Source organism: Mustela lutreola, chromosome 1 (assembly GCF_030435805.1).
Source record: "Mustela lutreola isolate mMusLut2 chromosome 1, mMusLut2.pri, whole genome shotgun sequence".
In the NCBI taxonomy this organism is placed as follows: domain Eukaryota; kingdom Metazoa; phylum Chordata; class Mammalia; order Carnivora; family Mustelidae; genus Mustela; species Mustela lutreola.
The window spans coordinates 217,772,788-217,795,605 of record NC_081290.1 but is presented as its reverse complement, the minus strand read 5'-3'; the positions used below and the strand labels follow the sequence as shown (position 1 = coordinate 217,795,605).

Sequence of the window (22,818 nt, the reverse complement as noted above, 5' to 3'; positions counted from 1 at the left end):
AAAGGTTAGGATTTTCAGAGAACCGCATGGTTCCATTGTTATAAAAGAGAAGATACTTAATAAAAAAGGGGGGGGCAGCAGAGGCAAAATGACCCCAGAGGCAAACAACTGATCTCTGTGGGAAGTACCCACACTCCACACTCCGAAAACTGTTCTTGACCCGTGGCTTGCATGTTTTTGTATCACTTCATTACACATCAGGGGAAAAAAAAAATGACAGAACTTGGCATCATTTGGGGTATACACCTTGTTTTCACATTTCTTTATGATCGTGATTCTCAAACGTGGCTGCACACTGGAATCACCCAGAGGCATTTTTAAAAAAATACTGTGGCCTGGGTCTCGCTGTCGGAGTTTCTGATTTAACTGGTTTGGACATCAGGATTTTTAACAGACACTCCAAGTGATTCTAAAGGTACAGCTAAAGTTAAGAACCACTGCTCTTAGAAGAGTCATTTCTCTCTCTCTCTCTTTCTCTGTGGATGTGTGTGTGTGTATGTGTGTGTGTGTGTAAAGTAACATTTGTTACATTTAACAGAAACATGGAAATAAAGAAACCGTATTGAGTGAGCAGGAAAGGAGTTAAACAATCTGGAGAACTGGACATTTGAGGAATATGGCAGAGATAACTAATTGCCTGCAAATATCCACTCTCCCCTTTAGTCTCAGCAGCAGATCGCTAATTTCATTTGGGGCTGGTAAAGAGTGCAGCCACACTACATTTTCAGCAACGTTTTCAGTGAGATTGCTATGTGACTAGGTTTTAGCCAGAATGATATAAGCAAGGAACTCCTTATAGAAAAATGACTAATCTTGGAGAATACCCTTTTGGCCCTCCTCGGCTTTCTCCTTCCCCTTCCTGGAATATAAAGATGGTGGTTAGAGCTCCAGCAGTTATCTTGGAATATAAAGTAACTTTAAGAACAGAAAATGTGTCCTAAGTTTTGAAAGAGAATCCCCATTAACCATGGAATCACTCACTAGCTCTAGACTACAGACATCACATTTGTCTTGTTTAAGCTACTTCTCCACCCCCCCATATATGCATCCAACCCTCATCCTAATTGTTACAAGTGTAAGATTTTCCTATTAAATTCACATATCTCACAGTCAAGGGTGTTGCAGTAAGAGGCTTTGAATATCAAAAGTTACTTGGAGGTAAGGGAGACAACAATAAGTAATAATAGCAAAGAAACATGTGAATCTCAGGCTTGAAACAGTACCATTAGTATTGCTGTTAAATTCATTATGGGTTTAATGGGACTTGTGAGTTAGCCTTTACAGAATTGTTTCTATGGGAAAAGCAGTCTTATTTTAAAAACCTGTGTATTTAGAGACACCTGGGTGGCTCAGTCAGTTACAAGTCTGATTCCTTTTTTTTTTTTTAAATATTTTATTTATTTATTTGACAGAGAGAGAGAGAGAGATCACAAGTAGGCAGAGGTAGGCAGAGAGAGAGGTGGAAGCAGGCTCCCTGCCGAGGAGAGAGTCTGATGTGGGGCTTGATCCCAGGACTCTGGGATCATGACCTGATTCGAAGGCAGAGGCTTTAACCCACTGAGCCACCCAGGCGCCCCACGAGTCTGATTCTTGATTTTGGAGCAGGTCATGACCTCAGTGTCATGAAAACAGACCCAGCTTAGGGCTCAAGCTAAGCATGGAGCTGCTTAAGATTTTCTCTCTTCCTCTCTCTCTGTCTCTTTCCGCTGCTTGCTCTCTCTCTAAAACGAAACAAAGCAAAACAAACAAGAGACTTCCGCATATTTAATATTGAAACAAGGTGGTTTTAACTTAAAAAAATGTGGATGGCCCAGACTAAATATGAGACCGTTATTTTACATAATGTTATTAATTGTAAATAAACACATATCTCCTTGCTAATGAAGATTTTGTATCCTTATTTTTAGGCATCTGCGTTCACATACGCGGCTTATATGTGGGAATTCAATCTCTGAAATTTTAGTATACCATGGGGTTTTGCTTCATATTTATAGATTTGTTGCTGGTAGAGACTATTTTATAGTAGTAAAATAGGGATTAGTCAATTATTCCTATCTTTATTCTTCTATAACTGTTTATTGAGAACAGTGATGTGACAACGAAATCTATTATCTACTGTAGTTAATTCTAACGGGGCCTGTTTCCCCTCATAGGTCATGACCTGTTAATACCCACAGTAACTTACTGGCATAGGAAGCAGGTTATGTGGTGCGTGAAGTGGGAGTTCTTTCATTAGCTAAAAAGAATCAACTGAAAAAAAATGTATAAATGTTTACTTTAAAGGCTCTCATTTTACTCCTTTCTCTCTGCTGTTCTGCTAAATCTTAATTGTTTCTATTTAGATGTAATTAGCACCCTAATCTTAAATGTTTTGCATATGACAGCACTCACCACTCTTTTTACATCAAATTCTTGAACTCTTCCCATGTAACCCATTAACATCATGTGTGACTCTAAAGAAAATGCCATTAGATATATTTGTTGGAAGAAATGTGCATGAGGCATGCCTCTAATGTGATGTGATTATTGTCACAAATTTGCCAGAATTTATACATTCAAATGTGTGTTTTTTCTTTAATGTGAACCACTCAGAAGGCTTTATGTTTAGTTTAATGATGCTGCCATTGCACAAAATACTTTTGTAACTATTCTCTTGGAATAGCAAATTGGATTCTGATTAGAGTGTTATAATCACTGAATCTTATAATTGGATAAGTTCTTAGAGTTTCCAAAAACGGATGTGCTTCACAATCACTTGCAGCGTCTACAAAAATTCAATTCAAGGGTCTAACTCAGGAGATTTTGAATCAGTGCATTTTGAATCAGGACAAAGGAATCTTATTTTGAATAAGTAAGCTTAATGACTATACAACTGATCCTTGGTCCTTGGTTGGCAGCCCAACCTTAGAGTATCAAACTGACTTCTTATCCAGTCTGCGAATGCCTTCTTTGATAATTCCAAGGTGTGATCATCCACACTGTACCTAAGACTTTGTTTCAAAGATTTTATTTATTTATTTGGCAGACAGAGATCACAAGTAGGCAGAGAGGCAGGCAGAGAGGGAGAGAGGAGGAAGCAGGCTCCCTGCTGAGCAGAGAGCCCAATGTGGGGCTCCATCCCAGGACCCTGAGATCATGACCTGAGCCGAAGGCAGAGGCTTTAACCCACTGAGCCACCCAGGCACCCCTGTACCAAAGACTTTGAACTGTATCTCAAGGCCAAGATTAGTGGTGGGGGAAGATAGATCAGAAAGGCAGGAGGAGAGGATGGCAAGTGGAGACTGGAGGTGAATAAACTGATCAGAAGGCTATCACAAGAGGATGATGGGAAAAAACTAAGTCATTGTACTGAAGAAGACATTGAGTTGGGAAAGACATTTTAAAGCTGGGACTGAAAGAAATTATGAGGTAGACAGAAGTTTCAGGAAAGGGCTTCTAGCCAAGTTGATAGCAATGCTAGTAAAATAACTAAGACAAGGGCTGTAGGAAGAAAAGTGTCAGATTTTGTGGTGATGATACCTAGTTCCAATTTAGACATGTTGTATATGAAATGTCTATGAGGTACTGAGTAGGTGGAAACAGAGGTTTAGAAGAGATATCAGGGTGAAAGTTACAGCTTTGGGAGTCTTCTGTTTATAGGTGGAAATAAGAGATATATACATAAATACAATTAATGAGGAATTTCACAGATAGCAGAGCTTAGAAGTCTGGCTAAACACCAATATTACAGAATGGCAGAGGAAAAGTATATGTCAGGGAAGACATAAGGTAGACCAGATAGAAGGAAAGAAGAGTATCAAAAGCCAAAGGGAAATGGTCAGCTGGATGGCCCTCCAACAATATCACTGGAGATTTTCTTTCTTTTTTTTTTTTTTTTTAAATCCTTACCCAAAGGGCTGGCACAAAGTTGTGAGCTTCAGGTTTGCAGTATCTCTTCTGGTGGTTTATCTTTCTCTTATTTCTTCCCCCCCTTACTACGATTAGATCTATTTCTTTTGAACAAGATGGTTTCCTTCCATTGTTATATTCCTATCATGGAACATATTCTTCCAAATCTCAGAATAATGCTAATCTTATTATGATATAAATTTAAATTCCCATTAACTACCACCTCTGCTGTGTGCATTGGTTTACAAACATCTGAATGCCCTGCTACTCTTCCTAAAGCCTTCTTTATTTCCTTCTGTGAATTACTACTGTGCATTTTCTCCCTTACTATTTGCTTGTTTTTTAATCCCTGTTTCCTTCTTAGTGTAATGGTAAGTTATTGGAAGTACTCTTAGTGTACTGGTCAATTACTGCATACTGGAAGGGTATATGGAGGTTAACTAGGAGTAGAGTACATATATTTTATCATTTTAGTATAAATTTAATCAATTTAACATATGTTATATCTTGATTAAGGAATCTTGATCACGAGAATGAAGTTACCTCCTAGCAAGCATATTAGAGCTTCACAGAAGACACACAACAATGCAGTTCTTTCTAGAAATGCAGATGATCAACAGAGTAGAAAAAAAAGGCATATTTTCTGATAAAATCTATTTAAATAGCTACCCATTTCTCATTTTTCTCCTCTTTCATGTTTGATCCTTTTTCTATTGTTCTCTAGTATAATCTATGCTTTCATAGTTTGAAGTGATAAATACTGAAAATACAAGATATTTTTTTTAAGGGAAAGTGAACTGCCAAAAAACTGTATTATCCACATTCATCCTGTGATTCCACCAATATGCTTTCCATAACTCTAACAGGAGCATGGATGGTCCACTGATTTCCTGGACACCTAAAAATTATATCACTGCTCAGTAATAACTGGTACTCATGTTTATTTTTCAGGTATTAGTCTTAAAGGATTAATATTCCTGTAGTTAGTAGTTCCTAGACTATTACATTTCCACGTCCTTTTCCAGGTGTCTGTTTAGGCAGAAGTGTAAGGTCCTATTCAGCCAGAGTAGCCCCACCCTGGTTGAACTGCCATTTTGCTGTAAAGCTTAAATTGACCTTGCCTCCCCCCCCCACCCCAACCAGTCGCAGGTAACAAAGTCCAAGTCCAAGGGTGGGTCAGGCCAGGTGGAGGTATTCAATCAGTGGGGGCACATACTGTCTCCTAGCTACCAAGAAGTATGGGCCCCTGCCCTTTGGGAGCCTTTTGGCGCCAATCCTAACCAAGGTGTGATAGGCTGGTTCAAATGTCTACTAGGGTAAAATGTAATTCAATTGGTCGCCTAGCATCACTGTGGAGTTTCCTGTGTGTGTTATAATCTCATTGGCCACCTGTGTGTGGCCAGGTCCAACCTCATGGCCTTTGCTCTATAAGAGTTAATCTGGAAAGCAGGGAGGGATCGTCCTCTCTGGAGGGGCTGCCCCAACCGGTCTGTTTGATGGTCGGTCTGACTCCTGATGCTTGGTGCAAAATAAAGCTTTGCTTGACCTTCGCTTTGTATCAGTCTCACTCCTTTAATCACGGACCCATTATTGGGGTACCCAATTTTGGGGGACCCAACAGAAGGAATGAGGAGGCAAAGATCCTGGATGGATACCTGATATTCTATAAGTCAGCGAGGCAGAAACTCCCTAACAAGTTCCATATGTATGTGTCCTCAGCCATTTCAGGTGTACAACACTGATGTGGGGCCATTGTGGGACTATCCTTTGATACCTGAGCAATAGATCTGCCCAGCGTACAAGGTGTTGACTGGTGACTAACATCATGCTTGCTTTCAGTCTGTTCCATCCATAGACCATTTTTCTGTCTTTAATCAAGATTTTGGTTTCTAGGATGTTGAGACAAGGATAGCAGAAGAATGCAGACTCAGAATTCTTTCTGCATTGTTCATACCCTTGAAAAGAATCTCTTCACATAGCCTGAGCTAAAGGTTTTTTCTTTATCACTTCCATGGTTCAGAAGAATTGGAAATGGTGTGTGCATGTGTGCGTGTATGTGCATGTGTGTGTGTGTGTGTTTGTGTGTGTGATATTTAGGTACCTTATTTTTCTTTGTGGCATTTACTATAATATCACCTATTTTGTGTGTATGAGAGAGGGAGTGAGAGAGGAAGATTATATTGTTAAGGCCTACCCTCCTTCCTTGACTATAACACCCTAATGTTAGGGGATTTGTCTCTTTTGCTCACAAATGGATCCCTGGTACTGAGCATGTTGCGTCACTCATATTAACATAGCAATTCACAAAGTAATATATACACCATACAATCAAACTTTATAATTTTCTTCCTGGTGTATGGATCAAGTTATTCACAGCAAACATTTTTTGTTGCCTTTAAAAAGTTCCAAGTTACAGAATTCCTAGTTACCATTATAGATAGAAGTCTAAATTCAGTAAAGATTCAGTAAATAAACTTAGTAAATGGAGTAAACATTCTGGTAACCAGAGAGAGCAAAACTAAATAAATACCTCAAAAGCTTACTTCTGTATAGAGGTGACCTGTTTCACATTAGAAATATTCCTGGTACTAACTTGGCAATGATAAATGTTTTATATTGACAGATTAATGTAGCTCTGAGTAGTTCATTGGATCTGGGAAGCATGGGTAGAAGAAAGAGAAAGGCAGGAGACAGAAGTCATTCTTTAAGAAGTGCCATCTAACTATAAAGTTCAGGGCACTCTTCTCAAGAAGGCTATGAATTGCAACATGTTTTACTTTAGGCCAGGAAAAAAAAAGTCCTCAGTGGGGAAGGCTTATCTAGAGTTGATTGATTTTTATCACTATGTCATCATAAAACAAAACATACCATGATTACTCCCTGATTTAGTTGGTATCCAAAATGTTGGGTAAATTTTATCTGAAACTGCCTCCAAAGGAAGTTACCTCATTCCTACTTATGCTAGCATTACAAAAAGAAGGAAACTAACATTTATTGAGTGCCTACTATATGTCAGATGTTATCCTAGATATTTTATTAAACAAGTCAGGTAAGTATCATTAATTCTGTTTTATAGAGGAATAGTATAAGGTTTGATATGCTAACTTATTGGGGCTGATATTAAAATCCTGTGGGATTTCTGACTGATTGATTGATTGATGGTGTATCAGGAGAGGGAAATGGATCAAGTACCGCTTTGAAAGGGGTCTTGAGTCTTCTTAGTAGGAAAGAGAATCATGAATGATTAACAGTGTCTGCTCATGGGTGAGGAGGGGCTAGTGGTAGCATACATATTTGATATTAGTTATCCTAACAGAAGGTCATGCCTCCTTCTGAGAAAATCTCATTGGTTCAGAATCATCAACAATGTCCTCATCCTGGCATGTATGTTCTGAGTTGCTGGGCCAGAGACACCAATTGTTGCCTTTGTGTCTCTAAAGTTTTCTAGTGTAGACATTTTCCTGAATGGGCACCGGATCCCCACAGGTGACAAGAACAAGGATTGACTGTGGGACATTTCTAACATTGCCACACAGGAGACTCACAGCATTCATTTTTCACTGGACCCAGCCTATATCATGCCCTTCATGGTTTATTAAATATTTGTGTTTTAGATTCCCTTAATCAAATCCCCTCAGAGAACTGACAACTCAGGGCTGTAGCTTTCATTTAGTTTTCATTTTTTGTTCTTTTTTATTGGTTACGTTTTACAGGGAAGTTTGAAAATGTATGCAAAGATTTATTTCATAATTAAAGCTTAAAGGATGGTTTAATGGGACTGCAGGGTGCTAAAGGGAAGGATTATCACAGATGTACATTTGTAGGGAACAGCTTTGAAAAATATGACTTCTGGTCATACTGCAGATGAAGAAGAGAGGAAAAACACAGCGTAGGGATTTCAGTAGTAAAACATTCTGACTAAAACATTTTGGTCCATTTTTATCTTTCCCTCTCCCTTTTCACTAGCTGACTCCTCCTTCCTCTTTCATTTGCCAGGTTTTTCTGATCTCCTGAGCCGGAAGAACAGGTCCCTCCCAGGTGGTCAGCCTCTGGGCCTGGGCCTATCAGTGCACCTGCACACCAGTGTTTTGCACATAATGGCACAGTCGTCATGATCACAGTGAGTTTGCAGCATCTGTCTTACCCTGATGGACTGTGAGCAATTCGAAAGCAGGAGGCCATGCCTTTGCTTTTGTATTTTGCTTGACACATAACAGGGAAGGAAACAGGTGAATGAATGCGTGATTACATTAAAGAAGAGGAGGGACAATTGAAGAATCAGGAGATGGCACTTCATTTTCAGCTTGCACACAACTTTTTCCTGTTACCGTTAGAAGCTTTTACTCTATTTCTGTCTCAATTTTCCTGCACGTGAAACAGAAGTAATGCAGAAATCCATTCCTTTCTCGTCCCTATAATGAGAGCTTTGATCTCGAGAAACCCTTGGAAAAGAATTCATATGTGAGAAATTAGACTGATTACCTGAAAAGCATGAGTGAAGCAATTTCTCAGGACTTAGTCTATAAAAAACTTAAGACTATTTTTGTGTTTCACTAGAATAAAACACTACAGTCATCACTTTAAAACCAACAGACTCTCAATAAAGTTTTACACAGACATTTTCACCTCTAATGAGTGTTTTACAATTAATTTATATCTCTTTCTATTAAAACTATGGCTAGCCAGGTCTTCTGGCTTTAGTCAGACTTAAAATTTTTTTCAAATACTCTGGGTACTAAAAGGCATTTTCTTCCTGTATAGCCGGTCTTCCATCGAAACATTCAGAGGCTTTTTGATTTTATGACTTGGGAGTTTTTGCAGACCCCACAGTATTCCTTCTGTGTTCCCACAGTCCCTGTCACATGATCATGATTTTTTTGCGGGGGAGTGGCTCAGAGACAAAGGAAGAGTGTTCTAAGGCCTGGGTTTACATTACCTTGCCTAAGGCTAGTTGCAGAATTATATGTATATTCTGCAGTAGATTTTACCTCCCCTTTCTCTTCCCCAGACTACTAATTCCTGAATTTTACGCGTCATAATATTTAAGTATTTCTTAATTGAGCCACTGGTATATATGTTATTAACTAAAATGCTCTTATTTACTATAAGAAGAAAATATAGGAACACCCCCCCCCATATATAAATGCGTAAGGGCCAAGATTAATGCCTCATTTTTACCATTAAAGAGATTAAAAATCTGTTCATCTAGCCCAACTAGAGCACGTCACTCACTTCTTAGTTGAGCGAACATTAGGAAGCACCCACTCCATTCAAGATACTTGGCCCACACCACGATGACACACAGACAATCATTCATTTCTTTAAAATGGTGGCTTGGGTGCCGGGTGGCTCAGTTTGTTAAACAAGCCTTCGGCTCAGGTCATGATCCTGGAGTCCAGAGATGGAGTCCCACATCAGGCTCCCTGCTCAGTAGGGGGTCTGCCTCTGACCCTCCCCCTTCTCATCCTCTCTTGCTCTCTCTCTCATTCTCTAAAAAAAAAAAAAAAAATTTTTTTAAATGGTGGCTTAATTAAACACTCAGGCTCTGTGACTCTATTCTTCTAGGCACTTACATCTTCTTCAGGTCCCCACATTCTAGTAGGTGGGCACCATTACTTCATGCATTTTTAAAGAAGAGAACTGAGGTCAGATTGGATGTGGAAAGCATCTGAAGGGACCACAGGAGGAAAAGAACAAATGTGGAAAACAGAAGAAATGTAAAGAAAAGTGTGAAAAGCAGAAGTCAGATGTGCAGAGGCCTATCTCTACAGCCTCATGACAGAATGTCGTAAGAGAATTCTAATATTTCTGGCAATTATTGCCGAGACTTCCAATCAGAAGTTGATAACTGCTTTAGGAAGGAAGATAATAGTGCCTTCCTGCCTACATCTCAAGGATTCGACCAAGGGCCATATAAAATAACATGCAACTTGAAGAGTGGCATGATAATTATGAAGTGAGAAAAGGAGGAAAAAGAAAAGTCTATGCATAAAAAGGCAGTGACTCAACATCTGTTAAATTGTCTTTGTATTTTATTAGATTGTTCTATGTTCTTCTGGGGAAAAGCCAGGCCTATTTCATCTTTCTTGCCTGTTTATATATACACAGCCCCAAGTAAATGGTATTATTTTGTCTTAAATTGTTTGTAAGTACAAGGCAGCACATATGCTCTCAGATTTTTTCACTTGACTTAATGTGATTTTTAAGAGGTGGCAAGTAGGAGACATTTATCTGTTTCATATTACTCATCTACTATACCACTGCCTTATGAAGTATTTTCCAAGTGGGTTAGATAGTGTAGTGGTAGGCATTGTATTATAATGTTTTATGTTATTGGGGGGAAATGTGATAATTTATTTTGGGTAAGCTCTATTTATCAAGAACTGAAATCAATGAAACCACATTATTTTCTTCAGTCTGGTTATATCAGAGTGGTTTCTGACCATGAGGACATTGTTTTTAGCCAGACCACAAATTTATCACTGCAAAGAATACAGCACACATTTTTCATTGCATGGTTTCTGGCAAGATGAAAACTGGCGTATGTTCTCTTTGAGACTTGTTTTGAGAAGGTCCATTGAGAGAGGGCCTTTTAGCAATTTTATTTTTTTCCTGGGCACAAATGGTATTGTGCTTATAGATATATCATCTTTTTGACTTCTCTAGTGGGATAAACAAATTTATCAGTTAATGAAAATTGAGAAATTGGAAGAGTAAGAAGGCATTTTACAATTTTTTGATGCACGAGCCCTGGAATTTCACTTTAAAAAAAAAAAACCCATTGTTCTTTTCAGCATTAATTAAAACAGCTTCATCAAACTTGCTATTTGAAAAAGACCACTGTGCACAATTTTTCTTTGCATTTTAGAGATCCTTTCAGAAGGAATCCAGTGATTCATGTTCATTTCCATATTGCCTATGGCATCGTATCAAGGAAAAAGTACAAAGTTTTACATCAGGGCTTTTACAGTAAGGCTTAAACCTTTTTTCTTTTACTTACATTGTGACCACAAACACTGATATTTTACATTTTCAACCTCAGTTTTCTGTAAGATGGAGATAATGGTTCCAGTCTTTGGATTAGTTAGCAGAATAAGAAGTTCATATTGCAGTGGGTGACAGACACTCTCTACATGGGGATTTGTTTTCTTCTATTCTGTAATTTATTTCTTCAGTAAATATTTATTATCTATTATGTTCTAGGAACTTGATATTCCAAAGTGAACAAAACAGGCAAGGAAAGAAAAAAACCAATTTAGCTTATATTCCAACTAGAGATATTGACAATATGCAAATAATGAGTAAAAATAAATTAATACATAAATAACATAATAGAATAAAAGTTAAATATGAAATGGAGAAAATAAGAGGTAGAAGAGGGTAAGGAGGGACAACTGGTAATATTAAACAGGTTGCCCAGGCTAGACTTTTGAGCAAGGACTTGGAGGAAGGAAGGATAATAGTATGTGTGTCTGGGATAGAGCAATCCAGTACAGAACAGCTAGGGCAATGACTCTAGGATAAGAGCCTTCTAAATGTTTTATCAGAAATAAAGGACAAATGTGTTAGAGGGAAGGGGAGGTGAAGTGAAGGGAAGGTACTTCAGAGACATAACAAAGGACCAGATTATACAAAACATAAATTTGTAAGGACTTTGACTTTGTTTTTCTGTTCCTTTGTTTTTGTTTTTTATTTTTTTATTATGTTAAGTTAGCCACCATATAGGACATCGTTAGTTTTTGATGAAGTGTTCAATGATTCATTAGTTGACTTTGAATGAGATAGGATTAAAAGGATTATCCACAATGACCAGGTGGGATTTATCCCGGGGATGCAAGGGTGGTTCAACATTTGCAAATCAATCACTATGAGAGAACAAATGTAAGAGAAGAGAGAAGAAACACAGGGTCCTCTTAGTTGATGCAGAAAGAGCTTTTGACAAGATACAGCATCTGTTCCTGATTAAAATGCTTCAAAGTATAGGGATAGAGGGAATATTCCTCAACTTCATAAAATCTGTCTATGAAAAACCCACAGCAAATATCATCCTCAATGGGGAAAACCCAACAGCCTTCCTTTTGAGATCAGGAACACGATTAGGATGTCCACCCTCACCATTCTTATTCAACATAGTACTAGAACTTCTAGTAACAGTAATCAGATAACAAAAAGAAATAAAAGGTATTCAAACTGGCAAAGAAGTGGTCAAACTTTTTTCTCAGATGACATGATACTTTATATGGAAAACCCAAAAGACTCCATCTCCAAACTACTAGAACTCATATAGCAATTCGGTAATATGGCAGGATATAAAATTAAAGCAGAGAAATCAGTTGCTTTCTTATACACTAACAATGAAAATATAAAAAAGGGAAGTTAGAGATCCGATTCCATTTACTATAGCACCAAGAACCATTAGATAGCTGGGAATAAACCCAGCTAAAGAGGTAAAGGATCTGTACTCAAGGAACTACAAAACACTCATGAAAGAAATTGAAGAAGACACAAAAAGATGGAAAAGCATTCCATGCTCATGGATTGGAAGAATAAACTTTGTTAAAATGTCTATACTGCCTAGAGCAATCTATACTTTCAATGCCATCCTGATAAAAATTCCATCGGCATTTTTCAAAGAGCTGGTGGAAACAATCCTAACATTTGTATGGAACCAGAAGAGACCCCGAATTGCTAAGGAAATGTTAAAAAATAAAAACAAAACTGGGGGCATCATTTTGCCTGATTTCAAGCTTTACTACAAAGCTGTGATCACCAAGACAGAATGGTATTGGCACAAAAACAGACACATATACCAGTGAAACAGAGTAGAGAGCCCAGATATGGACCTGCAACTCTATGGTCAACTGATCTTTGACACAGCAGGAAAAGATACACAGTGGAAAAAAGATAGTCTCTTCAATAAATGGTGCTGGGGAAACTGGACAGCTATATGTAGAAGAATGAAACTTTACCATTCTCTTATACTATACACAAAAATGAATGAGATAGAAAACCATCATAGGTTCTCAAACAATAGAGTAAAATTATCTGGTTTACTTTCCAAAAATATATCTCTGCCTGAGGTGTTAAGAAGTGGCTGGGTGTGGTGCATAAACAATGAATTTTGGAACACTGAAGAAAAATAATATTAAATTAAATTAAAAAAAAAAGGAAAAAAAAGAAAAAAAAAGAAGTGGCTATAGGTAGGGGGCAAGGGTAGAATCAGAAGACTACTTAGGAGGTTATTTCAGTAGTAAAGGTAATTAATGATGATTACCAGGATAAGGGATCTTACAGTGGAGGTAGTGAGCAGTGGTAGAATTCTGTTTGAAGAGTCAGTGGGATTTTCTGATTGACTGATTAAAGGATATGAGAGGAATCAAAAGATGATTCCAGGGTCCCTGGGTGGCTCAGTTGGCTAAGCAACTGCCTTTGGCTCAGGTCATGATCCCAGAGTCCTGGGATCGAGTCCCACATCAGGCTCCCAGCTCCATGGGAAGTATGTTTCTCCCTCTGACCTCCCCTCTCATGCTCTCCCACTCTGTCTCTCTCTCTCAAATAAATGAATAAAATCTTAAAAAAAAAAAAAGAAAAAAAGAAAAGAAAAGGTGATTCTAAAGTTATTGTCTTGTGAAAGAATGGATTTGCCATCAATAGAATGCTACTGATAGAGCAGCCTTGGGGATCAGGAAGGTAAAGACCTGGTTTGCATCTCTGGAACTGTAGAATTTGAGATATCTCTTAGACATTCAAATAGATAAATATTAGACAGCTGAATATTCAAGTTTGGAGATTAGATGAGAAATCTGAGCTATATATTTAAACTCGGAAATTTCTTCAGTGTGTAACTGAGAACAATAACATGAGACTGAGTAAGATCACCAATGAAGCAAATGTCGATAAAAAAGACTAAGCCTTGGGGCACTTCAAAACTTTATCTTTAACTTAATTTCAAACACATAACTGGATATAATTGTAAATATACTGAGGGCAATAGATGCTAAATCCCTTTGGGAGGAAGATTAAAAAAATCTTTTTTCCCCTTGTGATTGAGAAAAATAGCAGAAGTGGATAATGATGCCCTTGATGGAACCAGAAAACTCTTGATTACAGAGAGTGGTTTTAAAAAAAGGGTGGGGGAGGCTGGGTGGCTCAGTCAGTTGAGCATGTGACTCTTGATTTCCTCTCAGGTCTTAGTCTCAGGGTCGTGAGTTCAAGCCCCAAATACCTTTCAGTATTGTTATAGATCATGGAGTTTCTAGATCACTGTTAACCTGAATAATCCGTTCATTTAGAATCAGAAGGCCTAAGAAGATCATCTGAGTGACCTTAAAAGAAATGTTCAACAGATACAAATTCACTGCCTATTCTGTGCCATTCACTGGGCTAGACAGATAGTGACTTAAAGGATCTTACTGTCAAACGTGGAAGACACTAAATAGAGTTTTGAACTTTTTCCGGATTTTCTCATTCATTCATCTTTAATCAATCAATCTCTATATTCATTTCTCATCACTATATATTTTTTTAAAATTTTATTAACATTAGAATGATTATATAATTGAACTGTTAACAGATACTAAACTCCTTGTACACTATTTCATCTCTAATACTTTGAATTAGTTACTACTATTATTACCTTCATTTTATGTAAGAAGTTGAAGCTCAGACAAGGAAATTTGTTTACGTAAAGTCTCACAATGAATCAGCTGCAGAGTAGAGATTTGAACATGGATATGTCTGAGTCCAATGCCTTTTGATTTAAACCACTATGCTACTGCAAGATAATAAAGATGAATTGTTACAGACACGGCCAAAATTCTCATCTGCATTTTTTAAACTACATTTGTCATAAATTTACCTTCCTCAGATTCTATTGGTGTTTATGTATCAAATTTAAGGAAAATCTAGAAAATGCTTAGTGACCTGGGAATTCCATTGTTAAACAAAGTATCTCTTACACCTGGTCACCATTACGATGTTTGATCTTTAGAAAAGGATAGTCCCCAGCACCAGGATGGCTCAGTTGGTTAAACATCTGCCTTTGAATCAGGTCATAAACCTAAGGCCCTGGGATGGAGCTACCCTCAGGAGGGACCCTGCTCTCCCTCTGACCCTCCCCCTGCTCATGAGTGTGCTCTCTCTCAAAGAAAGAAAGAAAGAAAGAAAGAAAGAAAGGAAAGAAAGAAAGAAAAGGTAGTTCCCATAATTCAAGCTTTGTTAGAAGGGTGAATGTGCAATAGTGCTTCCCTTGCCCCTGAATAGCTTTCTGATATTAGAAAAAATATTTTCAGACACATACATTCTTCGATAGGACATGTAACATTCCTCAGGGTCTTTATTTTCCACTTAAAAATTCCTCTCCCTTTTACCTGGTTAACTTCTAATTTCACATTCATTGATTCCATTTCCTTCCAGAAGGTACCACCAAACTGCCAAGACCTGGTTAATTTTCTCTTCTCAATGCTCCTATAGTATTCCCTACTTACTCTCATCCCAACACTTTCTTTCCTCCTTTGTTCCTTTCCTTTGTTTATTCATTCATTATCTTATTTCCTCTTTTCTCTTGTATTCTTTCAGTGGACAAACATATTAAATCAATTTCTACTATATGTGGGGCATACTTAATATATTACATTGAAATTGCCTTTTTATTAGTATGTTTGTCTGCCCAGGCCCTGAGATATTTGAGGGTAGGATCTGTGTCTCCATGATCACTGATTGTCTGGTGCTCAGTGCTATGTTTGCACCTGGTTAGAATTATTCACGCATGACTACTATCTTCTGTACCACTAGTGAACCTGGCATATGGTACATTTGTAACATATATCATAGGTAATACTTTCAATGCAATCATTTCTTTAAGTCAGCCCTCTTCTGTTATGGACAGTTGAGTCTTATAAATGAAAGTCAGGTACCTTCCATTTACATCTCTATCAATAGAACTTTGCACAGTTGACAACAGTGTAGCAACCTGATGAACTTTTGTTGAATGAATGATAGAATACCAGATGGTATAACATATATTCTTATTCAAATTTCTACCTAACCTAGAAGCCAAGAAATTAGAGGTCACCATTTTTGAAAACCTGCTGTGTTTAATATTAACAGAAACTATTTATTATAATAATAATGACAAAAATAAACTGATTTCTCAACTAAACTCATAACAGATCTCTAAAGAATCAGAAGCAAATAATATTTAATACATGGCAAAGATCTTTTACCCCTTTCCTCAGCCAAACTGAATTGGAATAAACAGGAAGTATATTTTAAGCACATTTGAAATGAAAATATCACAGCAACTTGGAATAATTAACATGTGACCAGCTTGAAACTTGATTTTTTTTCTTTTCCATAATTTCTGGATAATATGGGATTCCAAAATGTGATGGTGGAGAAAGGAAGGCAGTGAAGCATAAAACAGTGAAATCACAGTACTTAGGCTTGATTTTCTATTAGTTTTGTCAGTTAGTCACTAGTTCGAACAATTTACAGAATCTTCCTGGGTCTTAATTAACTCGGTTATAAAATAGTAATATCTATCTCAAGGGATTCAAAAGGATAATGCTTAAGATAGTTATAATTTTTGGTAATGAAAATCAGTCTTCCTTCTATATTTTTTTAAATGTACTTATTTATTACAGGACAAAAAAAAAAAAAAAAAAAAAGGCCCAAGAAAAGTGGGACAAACTGAGGAACACAAATGAAGTAATTATTTGTAAGAAGAGAGTAAAACTGAAATGCAGGGAGTTATAAAACCTGAGTGGTTAGTCCCCTTGGAACTCATCCTCCAATCCCTCCCAGGTTCCCACCAACTCCCTTTTGTTTGACTCTCCTCTCTTTTTCTTCCTAAATGAAGATACAAAGGTTCCAATCTCCAAAGCAATTAGGTAACTGGGGGAACCAAAGAAACTTCCTAGAGAATGTTCCTATTGACATTAAAATGTTGATATGCCCTGCCTTCTTTCTATTTTACAGCTCTGCTTTGAAAATAAATAAGATACATTTCCTCATAATTGAAAAGCAGGAAATCATTCTAACTTCCTGTCATAAAGCTTCTCATTGAGTTACTTTCTGGAAAGTCATTTTGTTTTTGCTTCTTCCTTTCAATCAGGTTTGTTTGAAGGTTGCCAGACTTGGCAAATCCACCTGAAAGTGTTTCCCATGGCTTTGGCTTTCAACAGAGGAGCCAAAGATCTGCTACTTTCAGCCCATCCCAAATTCTTTGACAGAAACAAATTAAAGATTCTTTCTAGGCAGTTTTTATATTTATCTGGTGGGGAATGGTGTGCAATGAAAAAGTTGTCTTGGCAGAAGCTTTTAAGGAATTCTCTGAATACTGAACCCCAATTGTTGCTTTCCACTATTTTTTTCCTCCTTCCTTGCTCAAATCACATTAGACTGCAGTTGCATTCTTCTGTCAGGGAAACAATTACCTTCTCCTTTTGATTTTAATTCCTAACCAGATCTCTTCCTTGCTCTTTTTTCCCCCACCACAACATCATAGTCTAAACCGCAAATAGCTTCACATTGTAATCTGCAAAATTTCATTACAGTGGTTTTTCTCTTATCCTCCTTTTAAAATCCCCATTTTAATCTTTATTTTTAAATTGTATCTTTCAGTATTCAATATTTAAATAGCTCAAGTAGTCTGAAGTATTTTCAGTTCTAAACTTTGTAAACACACACGGAATTATAGAACAAACATAAAAAATCCAGGTTTGTTAAATGGCAATATTTTGTCATACTTATCTCATATCACACACACACAGCTTACAGACAAAATTAAAACCTCTTCTGTAACTCCCATCTGACTCCCTCCCTTCTCTCTCTGCAGATGCAGCCACTGTTCCAAAATCATGTTTTAAAAAAATATTCACTCTTTACATCGCAACTATTTGAATAATATTTATAGAGTAAATGATTGCATTAACTTCCTTCAGTTTTTTGGACATTCCTGGAGGTGATAATTGCCTTGTTCCAAACTATTCTTTCCACTAGCACGTAAACATCATAAGGGTAGAGAATTTTATGTTTTAGTCATGGAAATATTTTCAGCCCTTAGAACACTGCCTGGGGCAGAAGAAGTGCTAGGTATATATTTGTTGAACAAATGACTAAATGATTCAATAATGATTTTCAGTTTCCCTTAGAATAAACTTCAAATTATTTACCATGGCTCACAAAGCCCTCCAAGCATTGGCCTCTGCCTCACTTGCCCCGCTCATTCCCTCCACCCCATAGTCTCTGTTCCTTTTAAATTCTTGTATTCTATGCCCCAAACTCTTCTCTCTCATTTTAGTTTAGTCAACTTCCACCTTTCCTTTAATTCTTGTATGACCAATGTTCACGGAAGGGGCAAACTTAAAACTCATCTAAGTTGCTTCCACTGATAAGGTCCCTATGCCCTTGGGTATTCTCTGGTGTTAACAATGAGCATTTCACTATTCTCCATCAATATTTAGATGATCATCTCTTTGAGGGCAGGGATTCCATCTATCCTATTCCCTGCTAACACAGACATCGGAAGAGTGTTAGACAAAGAATAAAAACTTGCTGTCTCCGTGAGAATAAGTAGGATTAGGGCCATTGTGTTCTGCTCTCCCTCATCCTCCATTTCTAAATCTTTTTTCTTCTTCTTCTTCCTGTTTTTTTGTGTCAGATTCTCTTTCTCACTTTTCCTCATCCTGGTTCCTGCCAATTTATGATAGCTATTAAGAATATAACTAGCTTTGGGGTGCCTAGGTGGCTCAGTGTGTTAAGCCTCTGCCTTTGGCTCAGGTCATGATCTCAGGGTCCTAGGATCAAGTCTCACATTGGGCTCTGTGGGGAGCCTGCTTCCCCTTCTCTCTCTGCCTGCCTCTCCGTCTACTTGTGATCTCTCTCTGGCAAATAAAATAAGTAAATAAATAAAATCTTAAAAAAAAAAGAAAATGGCTAGCTTAAAATTTATTTTAATGACCTAATTAGTAGAAATACATTCTCATAACATAATCCAATATTATATACATATATGTTTATACACACCTATGTGTGTGTGTTTATGAAAAAGTCACCCATAATCCCAGCAAACACCTTTTCCTACCAATGAGTCATCTTCATTTCAGCCATCTATCATATGAATAGACACAAATATACAGATATATGGATAAATATGTCAACAGTTATTAATGTCAGTTTATTGCCACTTTTAGTTGTTTTTCTGAACAATTATTCAATTGTTAGTTGGCTCATATCTCTTGACCATGCTACCATTCTTATAGAATTGGCATGCAGGATTAAATAAATTAACATTTGTAAGATTCCAAACAGTTCTTGAAATGTAGAAAGCATCATGTATGTGGTAGTTGCTCTCTATTATCACAATGAGGGCACTGACCCAGAGGTGACCTGAGCTGTCATGTTATGGGGCTGCAGTAGAGTAACTACAAGCCAAGTGGGTGGAAGGAAGACTTAAAATATACCCCAGGCATCTCTGTGGTGGCTTTGGAAGAGCTGAAGTCATCAGAGCAGTTTTCTGGCTAGAGAGCAGCCCCAAGGGATCTGCTACTTTGATTCAGAGTCAGTGAGACAGAGTCGCAAACACCTATAGGCTACTTGGAAAAATGCCGTAGATCTCAATTAAAGGTTAAACTTCACATGATATCAATGCAGAAACCTTTCCAAGTTTGGCAGTTATTGCTCCCACCTTCTCTTCCCCTACTCCCACATACACATGCACTCACATCTATGCATGCAGCGGGAGGAAAAGCCTCTCATTCTGCTTGAAAACCTCTACTGGCCCTACACTGATTACAGGATAAAGTCCAAACTCTTTAGTTAAAGCCTGTTGTCACTGGATGGCCCTAATATGTACTTTCATCTTCATTTGTTACACTCCCCACAATCTTCCTGCTGGTTGACATACATTGACTGAGTTTCTCCCCTGTGCTAGGCATCATGTCAGATGCTGGGAATGCAAATATGATTGAGATTCACATCCTTGGACAACTAATGATTCAGTAGGAGAGGAAGATAAAGATAAAGGCCATTAAAATCCAGTTTGAATACTGACCTAAAGAGGGAAGAAGAATTTGCTTTAGAAATACAGTATAGGGGACTTCTCAGTCTAAGTACATCAACAAAGATTTCAGAGAGAAGGTTACATTTGAATGGCGTAAGAAAGGATTGAGTCAGAGTTACTCAAGTAAAGAGGAGTAAGTGCCTTCCAAGAGGAGAAGATAACACAGGGATGGACATAGAGGAATAAAATGGTATTGTGTATAGATAACGTATTATAAACAGTCCTTGATGCTAGGAGGTAAAATGAGAGCTGCCAAGTGGTAGTGACTGGAACTAGAAAGGTTATAGGAGGGTGGAGATGAGAGGGAATTTTGTATGCCATGTTGAAAACCTTAGAATGTATCCAGTAGAGATACGGAAACTGCTAAGTCTTGAACAATGAAGTAAAAGGACAATTCTGTATTTTGGATACATTATCCAGCAGCAACATGAAAAGTAGACTTTTGTAGAGTTTTGTGGCATACATTTGGGAATAGGGAAGTACACTGGGAAATTACTGCAATGCTCAGATGTGAAATGATGAGAACCTGGTCAAGGGAAGAGTTGTACAAATGGAGAGGAGGGGAGGGAATAAGAATATTTAGAAATTCAAATAGCCAGGCTTGACAAGTGAGTGGATATGGGTGGCCAAGCATAAAGAAGAGTCTAATATGGTGCACTTCATTTTGGTTAGGGCACCCAAGAGAATGGTGGTGCCATTTAAAGCCTTAATGTTGCACACACCTTCCAATATGAACCTCTCCACTTTTTAAAAAAAAGTGAGTTGAAGATTATGCCTCAAGATTATACCTTTTTTTTTTTTTTTTTTTTTTAAATCTCCCCACTGAGCAGAGAGCCTGATGTAGGGCTCGATCCCAGGACCCTGGGACCATGACCTGAGCCATCCAGGTGCCCCAAGATCTCATCATCAAGATCTCTCTTCCTCCAATTCTCCATGTTAAGTATGCCTTCCTTCATATTTCCATAGTACTTTGTTCCTTCCTCATCTACCTGCAGCACAAGTATACTGTGTTGTTACTGTTTATATGCTTTCCCCCACTAGATTTTAAGTTTCTTGGAAGCTTTGACTATATTTTGTTTTTCCAGCTCCTATTACATTTTCTGGCTCAAACTAAGGAGCTTGTTAAATTAATTAATCCATACGTGAAAATCTCAAAGACATGTCAAACTGATCTAAGACAAACCAAACTATTGATCTTTATCAAAGAATGCATTTATTTCTTCAGTCTTCAAGGCAGAAAATTTGGTACCTTTACATAATATCTACTGCAGCCAGTTCACTCGTATGTCCTGTTGATTCTACTTCAAAAGCATATCTCCAACCTTCCAATGTGCTATTTAGTCCAGGACACCAAGAACCCCTGCCTGCAGTAGCCACCCAACCTATATCCCTTTCTCCCACATTCCATCCCTCTCCAAATTATTCTCTTGGACAGCTACCAGAATTATATTTTTGAAAATATACATCCAATCATTTTTTTTTTTCCTATTACACTCCCTGCAATGGTTTCTCATTACACTTCATACCAAACACTCAAATCCTAAACATGTTCTAGAAGGTTATATATGATCTAGTTCCTGCTACCTTTCTGATTTTCCCATTTGGTTACTCATGCACAGACTATGCTTTTCTCTCAGTCAGAAATGCCCTTCTCACCATGCTTAGCTAGCTATTTCTATTTCTCATTTAGGCCTCAACTAATTTTCACTTCTTCAAAGAAGAACTGCAAATTTAAATGATTTCTTCCCTAATGCCTTTATTTTTAAAATTCTTGTTCCTTTATTTAATATTAAACACAGTTTGTGTGTGTGTGTATGCTGTAACTCATCCATTCAACTAAGTCTATTGAAGGCTTGTGTTCAGTGCTGAGTTGGCTCTGGGAATACCAGGATGTATGACTATCAGAAAGCTTATGGTCTGGTGATGAAAACAGGACTCAAGTACTATTAAAAGGCACTCGGATGTTTTATTTATTTATTTTTTAAAGGAGGTCTTCCATATAAATACCAGTCACTGAAGCAAAGTCATTAATGTGAACTTATCTTGAAAGGTCCAGGATCACAGGATTTGTAGAACCAGGCTTTTGGAATTGCTAATATGACTACCCCGGTTAATCTCTCACCCTGTGAGGGATGGAGTTTAACACTGATTTTTATAGTCTCCCAGCCTCTAGGAGATCTACGTTAATTGTAAAACCACTACATGACCTGACATCCCACTTGATGGGTCCCCTGCCTGGAGTGTTTTTTCTCTTATTTTTCTTGAAAACCAAATTATATAGGTCCTTTCCTCATAGTCCATGTCCACAAATCTTCCCTTTTATTGTAATTGTAATAATATTTTTACCTTTTTGCCTCCCTTATTAACTTCTTTTTAAAAAAGATTTACTTATTTATTTGGGGGGGCAGATTCTCCACTGAGCATGGAACCCAATGTAGGGTTCAGTCCAAGGAGCCTAAGATCATGAGCCAAAATCAAGTCAGCTGCTTAAATGACTGAGCCACCCAGGCACCCCCTTTTTAACTTCTTTAAGATAGATGTTGCATCTTTATTTCTTTATATTTATTTTAATGGTAGGCAAATAGGCATGTAACATATGCATTTAACAAATGTTTATGGAATAAATTGGAAGAAAAGGTGAAGGGTATTATATTCTGTTTTTGTACTGTAAAAATTAGAAATAGCTATGAAATATAATCTTGATAACACAATGACGTATCCCTTTACATGTTCGGGAGAAAAAAAGAACCCAAACCAAAACAACACAAAAGCCAAACAGACAAGACAAACAATAATAGCAAAAACAAACAAACAAACAAAAAACCAAGCAGAGATGAGTTTTACCTTGTGCTAACATTATTCAAAAA

At 37.5% G+C, this 22,818-nt stretch overlaps 1 protein-coding gene across 3 annotated transcripts in view; it reads right to left on the bottom strand.

Annotated features, from left to right (window-relative positions):
• The window catches only part of GRM5 (glutamate metabotropic receptor 5), a 536,398-nt gene that overhangs the window by 57,762 nt on the left and 455,818 nt on the right, over positions 1–22,818 (bottom strand). The gene's annotated exons all lie outside the window — the stretch shown is intronic.